At 42.4% G+C, this 7,365-nt stretch overlaps 1 pseudogene across 1 annotated transcript; it reads right to left on the minus strand.

The window, feature by feature from the left end:
• Positions 1–991: 991 nt before the first annotated feature.
• Positions 992–2,052, minus strand: LOC105531461 (annotated as a pseudogene). The gene has a single exon (XR_001004805.1). The product of XR_001004805.1 is annotated as a WD repeat domain phosphoinositide-interacting protein 4 pseudogene (transcript).
• Between the last annotated feature and the right edge of the window lie 5,313 nt (positions 2,053–7,365).

Here is a 7,365-nt window from a genome sequence, read left to right on the forward strand (position 1 = left end):
ATTCAAATCTTAATTCTTCCACATGTTATCTTTATAACTGAGCAGATCTCCCAAGACTCAGTTTTCATATTTATTAAATGGAGGTAATTCTTATCCAGAATATAGTGCCTAGAACCTGGTTAAATGCTCAGTGTTAGCTATTATTCTCAAGAATGGCCTTAGGATTTAAACTGAGAACTTAGTTCCATCTCTGGTTTGCAGTGGGACCAGGAAGTCTAATCACATTGTTGATGGATCAGAATGAAAATAGTGGAAACATTTGTCCTGGGGAAAAGGAATATCATACAGTTACTTGCTCTGCTTGTAGTCAACATTTTATTTTTTGATTCAAGTGGTCACTGCCTTCAAATCCCCAGAATCTACTGAGATTAGTGATGGCCTCACCAAGTAACTAGAGAATAGCAGGCATAGTACCTCATCAACCTTGAGTATACAAGGTTGGGTACAATGGGGTCTTAGTCTACATTAAGTTTTCATTTTGTCAAACTGTTCAGATTGACTTTTAGAAGGTTAGGATGATGCCTGTTGATTAGGTTTTGTCTGTTGTGATAAATAACATTCCAAAGTGATAACATTTCTGATAACATGAAACATAACAAAGGCAGTGTGTATAGTGGTTATGAATAGAGATTCCGAGCCATCTTGCTAACTGCATGATTTTGAGCAAGTTATCGTCTCTGTGAAATGGACTTCATAGGGTTGTTATGAAAATTTGGTGAGATGGCACATGTAAATTACCAACAGTACCTGATGTTTGTCTGTTTTTTGTTGTTTTTCTGTTGTTGTTGTTGTTTGCCATTAAGGGTCTTTTATTTGTATTCATCACATCAGAGATCATCTCTTCCTAGGAAGCTTTTTAAAAATCCCCAGGTTGGATTAGGGCACTCCTTCTAGGTCCCTGACAATTTTCTCCAGGTTAGGGATCCCAAGGGGTTGCTGCCTTCCTAGGTCTCTGGCCTGGCCCTTGGGGCACACAGTCATCAAGAAGTGCTGGGGGGAAGTGAGCTCTTTATTTAGACATAGCTCTGCTGAGTGGAAAGTGGGCACCGGCCCCATTAACGCTTGCTGGCTGGTGGCTTCCAAGCACGCCCCACTGCCAAGGCTCAGCTCTGCAGTCTGCCACCGCAGGTCCCTAGCACAGCCCCCAGGGTCCTTAAAAGTCATCATCATCACAGATGTCAAGGTACGCGTCAAAAGCCTCTCTGTTGCAGTTTCCATCAGGAGTGAAGACTATTTGTGGAAGGTCCCATCTACGCAGATGGCAATGACACAATTGACGTTCTTGGAAGTATTGCGACAGAAGACGCACATGCAAGCTGGCTCAGCAGGCACAGTGAAGCTCGCCAGGCTCCACTGAGGGTCCACGTACTGCCCAGTGATAGGCCCTTGCCCACAGCGAGCCAGTGCGGAGCGGCGGTTGAGGCGGGTATCCTTGAGAGCAAAGATATGGACGGTGCCTTTATCACTGGAAGTACAGAGGAAGGAGGAGTCGTGGCTGAAGTTAATGCAGTAGACGGTGGCAGGGTCAGTGCCTCGGCGCAGCTCTACCAGTTTCTCCTTGGATGGTGTGTCAAAGAGGTGAATAAGGGTACCCTTCTGGGAGGCTGAGGCCACTACAGTCCCTGGCTGGTTTAGAGACACACAGGCTATGTCACTCTGGTGTGCATTGATGGTGAATGGAGCAGACGAGGTGCCAGGCATTGTGCTCGCCAGGTCCACAAGTTGCAGACTCCCACACTTGTGTCCCAGGAACACTAACAGTTGCTTCTCCAGGCTGGGGCAGAGGTCACAGAGCCCCTTGGGGTTGTCCCAGGTATCAAACTCAAACAGCTTTCGGGGATTGTCTGGGAAGGAGTACACACAGATGCGGTTCTTCAGCACCATCACGATCTTGTCATGGCGCATGAGCACAGAAAGCACTGGCTTAGTGAAGGTGAACTCCAGCACCAGCTTCTCTTTGGAGTCCTTGCCCTCCCGGGCATCGTCCCAGATCAGCACTGAGATCTCTGAGAACTTGGGGCTACTACTACCACCCACCAAGACCAGAAGGTTTGTTTGTTTGTTTATTTGTTTGTTTTTGAGACGGAGTCTTGCTCTTTCACCCAGGCTAGAGTGCAGCGGTGCAATCTCGGCTCACTGCAACGTCCACCTCCCAGGTTGAAGCGATTCTCCTGCCTCCCAAGTAGCTGAGATTACAGGTGTGCACCACCACACCAGGCTAAATTTTGTATTTTTTTTTTTTTTTTTTGTACAGATGGAGTTTCACCATGTTGGCCAGGCTGGTCTTGAACTCCTGACCTCAAGTGATCTGCCTGCCTTGGCCTCCCAAAGTGCTGGGATTATAGGCATGAGCCACCATACCCAGCTGACCTTTTATTTAAAAGCATTTGTTTCTAAGATCATAATTCAATTGCCAGGAAAATTACCAGGTAATGATTGCCTCTAAGAAAATCAGTCCCTAAACTTGTCCCATCTCTAGCTCACTGAGGGTATAATCCCCAATGTAGACCCAATATGAGATCACTGACAATTCCCTTCATTTTACTCTTGAAGAGAAAGACAGAAGTTATGAAGAAATTGTCATTCCCTGAGGGACACTCAGAGGAATAACCAGCCCAAGATTCTTTACAGGAATTCTACGTGGAAAGTGTTCACTTGGATTAATAAGCCCCTTTGGTTAAAAGGCAATTATATGAAGGAATGTAAATATATTGGGCTTTCAGTCATTCACACTTCAATATGAATTAGATCAATCATAATGTTTTCTTCTAACCAACTAGATGAGCTAAGTGTCTCTCAGGAAATGAGACTGTTGATGGCAAAAAGGGAGCAGAGGGCATTACCTAGCAGAGGGTCAGGTGGGACAGTGCAGGAGGAAGTATTTGGAAACAAGTTGGGGCTACATTCAGAAGCAGAGATACAGAGAACAGGAAAGGGGAGGGGACAGAGAAAGGGGAAAGAGGAATGCATTAATGAAAATTTTATTTTATTTTGTTTTGCCTCTTTGTCAAAGGAGAAGGGGTCAAGGCCCAATCTGCAATCTCAATAATAAATTATCGCTTTTCTCTCAGAGAAGAGGAGACAGGGAAAAGAAAAGGACATTCCTCTCTTTTCCAAGAATGAGGAACCACTCTGCTGAGAAAGTTTGCTTTGGTATTCATAGCAACACTGGAAGTTTGTTGTTCGGTTTTAAACCTCAGAAACTTGCATAACTGGGCCAACACCAGCCATGCCAGGAACTGGTACAGGGTAGGTCTGTCTTGCCCAGACCGTCCAGGGAATGACTATATTAAAATTCTGCTCTTGCATAATATGTTTCACAGAAATTTTAATCATAGGAAATGAAACTGACTGCTGCAAAGGACCTGAACTTCCTATGGACACTGCCTCCTGCCAAGTACATGGCTATCCTCTCCAGACTCAGAGAGGTAGGGGTGGCAGAGGGAGGGTGGGAAGAAAGCAGTAACCAGCAAGTGCCTACTAGGGACCAGGCATGTGGTTTTGAACAATCAGTGTTTATTCAGCATGCCCTTTGGTCAGGCATGGTGATAGTTGCTGGGGTTAACAGCAACAAAGTCCTGGTCTTTGCCCTGAAGAAGCTCACAGTCTAGTGGGGAAGAAAGAAGTTGAACAAGTAATTCCAAGGGGGCAACATGAGCAGCACTGCAGGCATGAGGCAGAAGGCTCTTAGCATCCCCAGGAAATAACTTATCCCTGTTTAGTAGATGGGCCACCCAAGGCTCAGAGAGATCAGACAAGCAAGCAAGAGTGTCGTCAGAGAGTGAACGTCAGACATCTTCTTCCCAAGCCTGTGTTCTTTCTACCAGCTAAGTGAAGGGTCTACCGTGTGCATGTTGCCAGGGTAAGGGCTTGAATAACAATCTAGGCTTTTCAAATTGTCTCCTGCCTTCAAAGGGTGAAGAGGTAAATAGATATATTTACCATGAATGGTAGAGTAGAAAGCCACGGGAAACTGTGGCCTCCCCCTTACTAGGTGGTTAGTCTTGAGTATGTCATTCAGTGTTTCTGGGCCTCAGTTTCTTGGGAATGTCACCTTTTTAGAGGGTTGTTTAAAAGATGAGATTAGATAGTAGAGGTGAAAAGTGGTCTGACTGAAGTTGTCTGTCTGACTAAAGCTGAAGTAGTCCAAAATCCAAACTCTGAAGCCTGGAGTCTGAAATCTGGGGTCTGGGGTCTGAGGTCTGAAGTCAGAGGTCTGGTCTGGAGTCTGAAATCTGAAGTCTGGTCTGGAGTCTGAAGTCTGGAGTCTGAATTCTAAAGTCTGAAATCTGGGTCTGGAGTCTGAAGTCTGTTCTGGAGTCTGAAGTCTGGAGTGAGTCTGAAGTTCGAAGTCTGTTCTGGAGTCTAAAAGTCTATTGTCTGGAGTGTGGAGGCTGTAGTCTGTTGTTTGAAGTGTGGAGACTGGAGTCTGTTGTCTAGAGTTTGTTGTCTGAAGTGTACAATCTGGAGTCTGAAGTCTGAAGCTGGAGTCTAAAAGTCTGTTGTCTGGAGTGTGAAGTCTGTTGTCTAAAGTCTGGAGTCTGAAATGTGGAGTCTGAGGTCTGAAGTAGTCTAACTAAAACTGAAATAGTCTTTAAACTAAAAACTATCATTCTCGTGCTTATTGGTACGATTGTTATACAGTTGAATACAGTGTTGGTAAAAAAGGAGAAGCAGAAAGAATGTAGATTAAACTTTGTTGATTCCCATCTTGCCTTTCCTTCTGCTGGAGCCACTTCAGATGTTTTGATTTCTTAATCTAAGTAGAGAGCAGCTTTAACTTGCTTTGAAAACATATGTTATTCTGCATAGCAAAGGAAAAAAATTAACAAAATAAAAAGAACCTATAGAGGGGGGTAAGGAGGAGGTGGGGGTGGGGATGGTTAATGGGTACTTAAAAAAATAGTTAGAAAAAATGAATAAGACCTACTATTTGATAATTTAATTGTACATTTTAAAATAACTAAGAGTATAATTGTATCATAAGACAAAAGATAAATGCTTGAGGGGATGGATACCTCATTTTCTGTGACACAATTTGCGTATATCAAAACATCTCACACACCCCATAAATATACACACCTACTATGTACCCACAAAAATTAAAACAAAATTTTAAACTTTGTAGTAAAATTAAAAAAAGAACCTATAGAATGGGAGAAAATTTGTAAACTATACATATAATAAATGGTTACTATCCAAAATACATAAAAAATTCATACAATTCAATAGCAAAAAAACAAATAACTGGATTTTAAAGTGGGGAAAGAATCTGAATAGACATTTTCCCAAAGAAGATATACAAATGGCCAACAGGTATATACAAAGGTGTTCTACATCACTAATCATCAGGGCAATGCAAATCAAAACCACAATAAAATGTCACCTCACACTTGTTAGGATGGCTAGTACCAAAAGGCCAAAAGATAAGTGTTGACAAGGATGTGGAGAAAGGGAACTGTTACACATTATTGGTGGGAATGTAAATTGGTATAGCCATCATGGAAAACAATATGGAGGGTCCTCAAAATATTCAAACTAGAACCACCATATGATCTAGCAATCCCTCTTCTAGGCATATACCCAGGGAAAATGAAATCAGCATATCAAAGAGCTGTCTACACTCCTATGTTTATTGCAGCATTATTCACAATAGCCAAGATACAGAATCAATGTAAGTGTCCATCAATGAATGAATGGATAAAGAAACGTAGTGTATACATACACAATGAAATACTATTCAGCCTCAAAAAAATAAGGAAATCTTGCAATTTGCAGCAACATAGATGAACCAGTAGGACATTATGCTAAGTAAAATAAGCCAGTCACAGAAAGACAAATACCGCATAATCTCACTTACATGTGGAATCTAAAAAAAGCCAGACTCATAAAAACAGAGTAGAACAGTGGCCACTAGGAATGGTGGAAACGGGGACATTGGTCAAAGGGTACAAACTTTCAGTTATAAGATAAATAAATTCTGAAGACCTAACGTACAGCATGGTGAGTGTATAGTAATAATATATTGCATACTTGATATACTTGAAATACTTGATATTTGCTGAGAGTAAATCTTAAGTGTTCTCACTATGTGTGTGCGTGCACACACACACACAAATGTAATGTGAGATAATGGATATGTTTATTAGCTTAATTGTGGTAATCATTTCACAATGTATACATATATCAAAACATGTTGTACACTTTAAATATATACAATTTTTGTCAGTCATACCTCAATAAGCTAAAAATTTTTAAAGCATTTTTAAAAATGATTGAAGAGGTAACTTGCAATAAGAGTTATGAAAGTGCTGAATGCTTCTGTACTTCAGAAGCATCACAGAAATGCAGATCATGCTATCATGTGTATATTTTATATGACTGAGTCTGCTTTCTATCTAAACATTACTCCACCTAGTACTTTGTGTACGCAATATCATCCTGAGCTTTGGGTATTCCCAGTTTTCCAGACTCTTCTGGGCTATGGAAAGGCATAGTCATAGCTATACTTAACTGCCCTATTATGCCTTTGGAAACATGGGAATATAAAAATAAATAAATAAAATAAAATAAAAGAGAGTCTCAGGGTCACAGAATGTGTAACAGGAGAGGTTCCGAAAGCAGGGCTAGTCTGCAGGGTAGGATCGCATGGAGAAGTGAAGAATGAGGACTTTCCAGACACCTTGATGGGAGGTCCCAGATCCCACAGGGGCTTAGAATCAGTGACTTCCTGTTTCAAGCACCCAGGAAATTGCAAAGTGACCAAGGCAAGGAAATACGCAAAGCTCAGCTTCCAATTTTTGCTAGTGCAGTCTTTTCTGCCACACCACACATTGCTGTGCATTGTTCATTGTCCAGTCGTTCATCCGTTGAATTTCCATGAAGTCACTTCCGTGGGCCAGATACTGTGCAAAGTGTGTACAGGGGGTGGGGAGGCGGGGGGGTAGGTATAATTCAGGAAGGGACATGAAGTGCTCGTATCAGTAATTATGCCAAAAGCAGGATGCCCAGAGGGAATGATGACTAAGAGAGCTGGGAGTCCTTCCTGAGGAAGGTCTCGCTTCAGTGACTGAGAATGTACAGGGGCCGTCTAGGTCTCTCCTAGCCCCTGACTACACCTGTATGTTAGGCCGGCTTGTCCCACAGGAATGACTTAAGCAAAGCGGAACAGAAGAATGTAAACATTTTGTTTCAACAAGGTGGGGTTATGCTACAGTTTTGTTTTCTTGGTAACAAAAGACACAGCCAACTTCTCGTTAGGCTGACTCTGGGCTGCCGGCTCATGCTGGGTTTCATATCACGTCAGAGAACTCAGTGCTCCTGTTGTGTCTTGAGGGTGACCCGCTATCCCAATTTCCTCAAGAC

The sequence above is a fragment of the Mandrillus leucophaeus genome, unplaced genomic scaffold (assembly GCF_000951045.1).
Source record: "Mandrillus leucophaeus isolate KB7577 unplaced genomic scaffold, Mleu.le_1.0 Scaffold888, whole genome shotgun sequence".
Taxonomy (NCBI): domain Eukaryota; kingdom Metazoa; phylum Chordata; class Mammalia; order Primates; family Cercopithecidae; genus Mandrillus; species Mandrillus leucophaeus.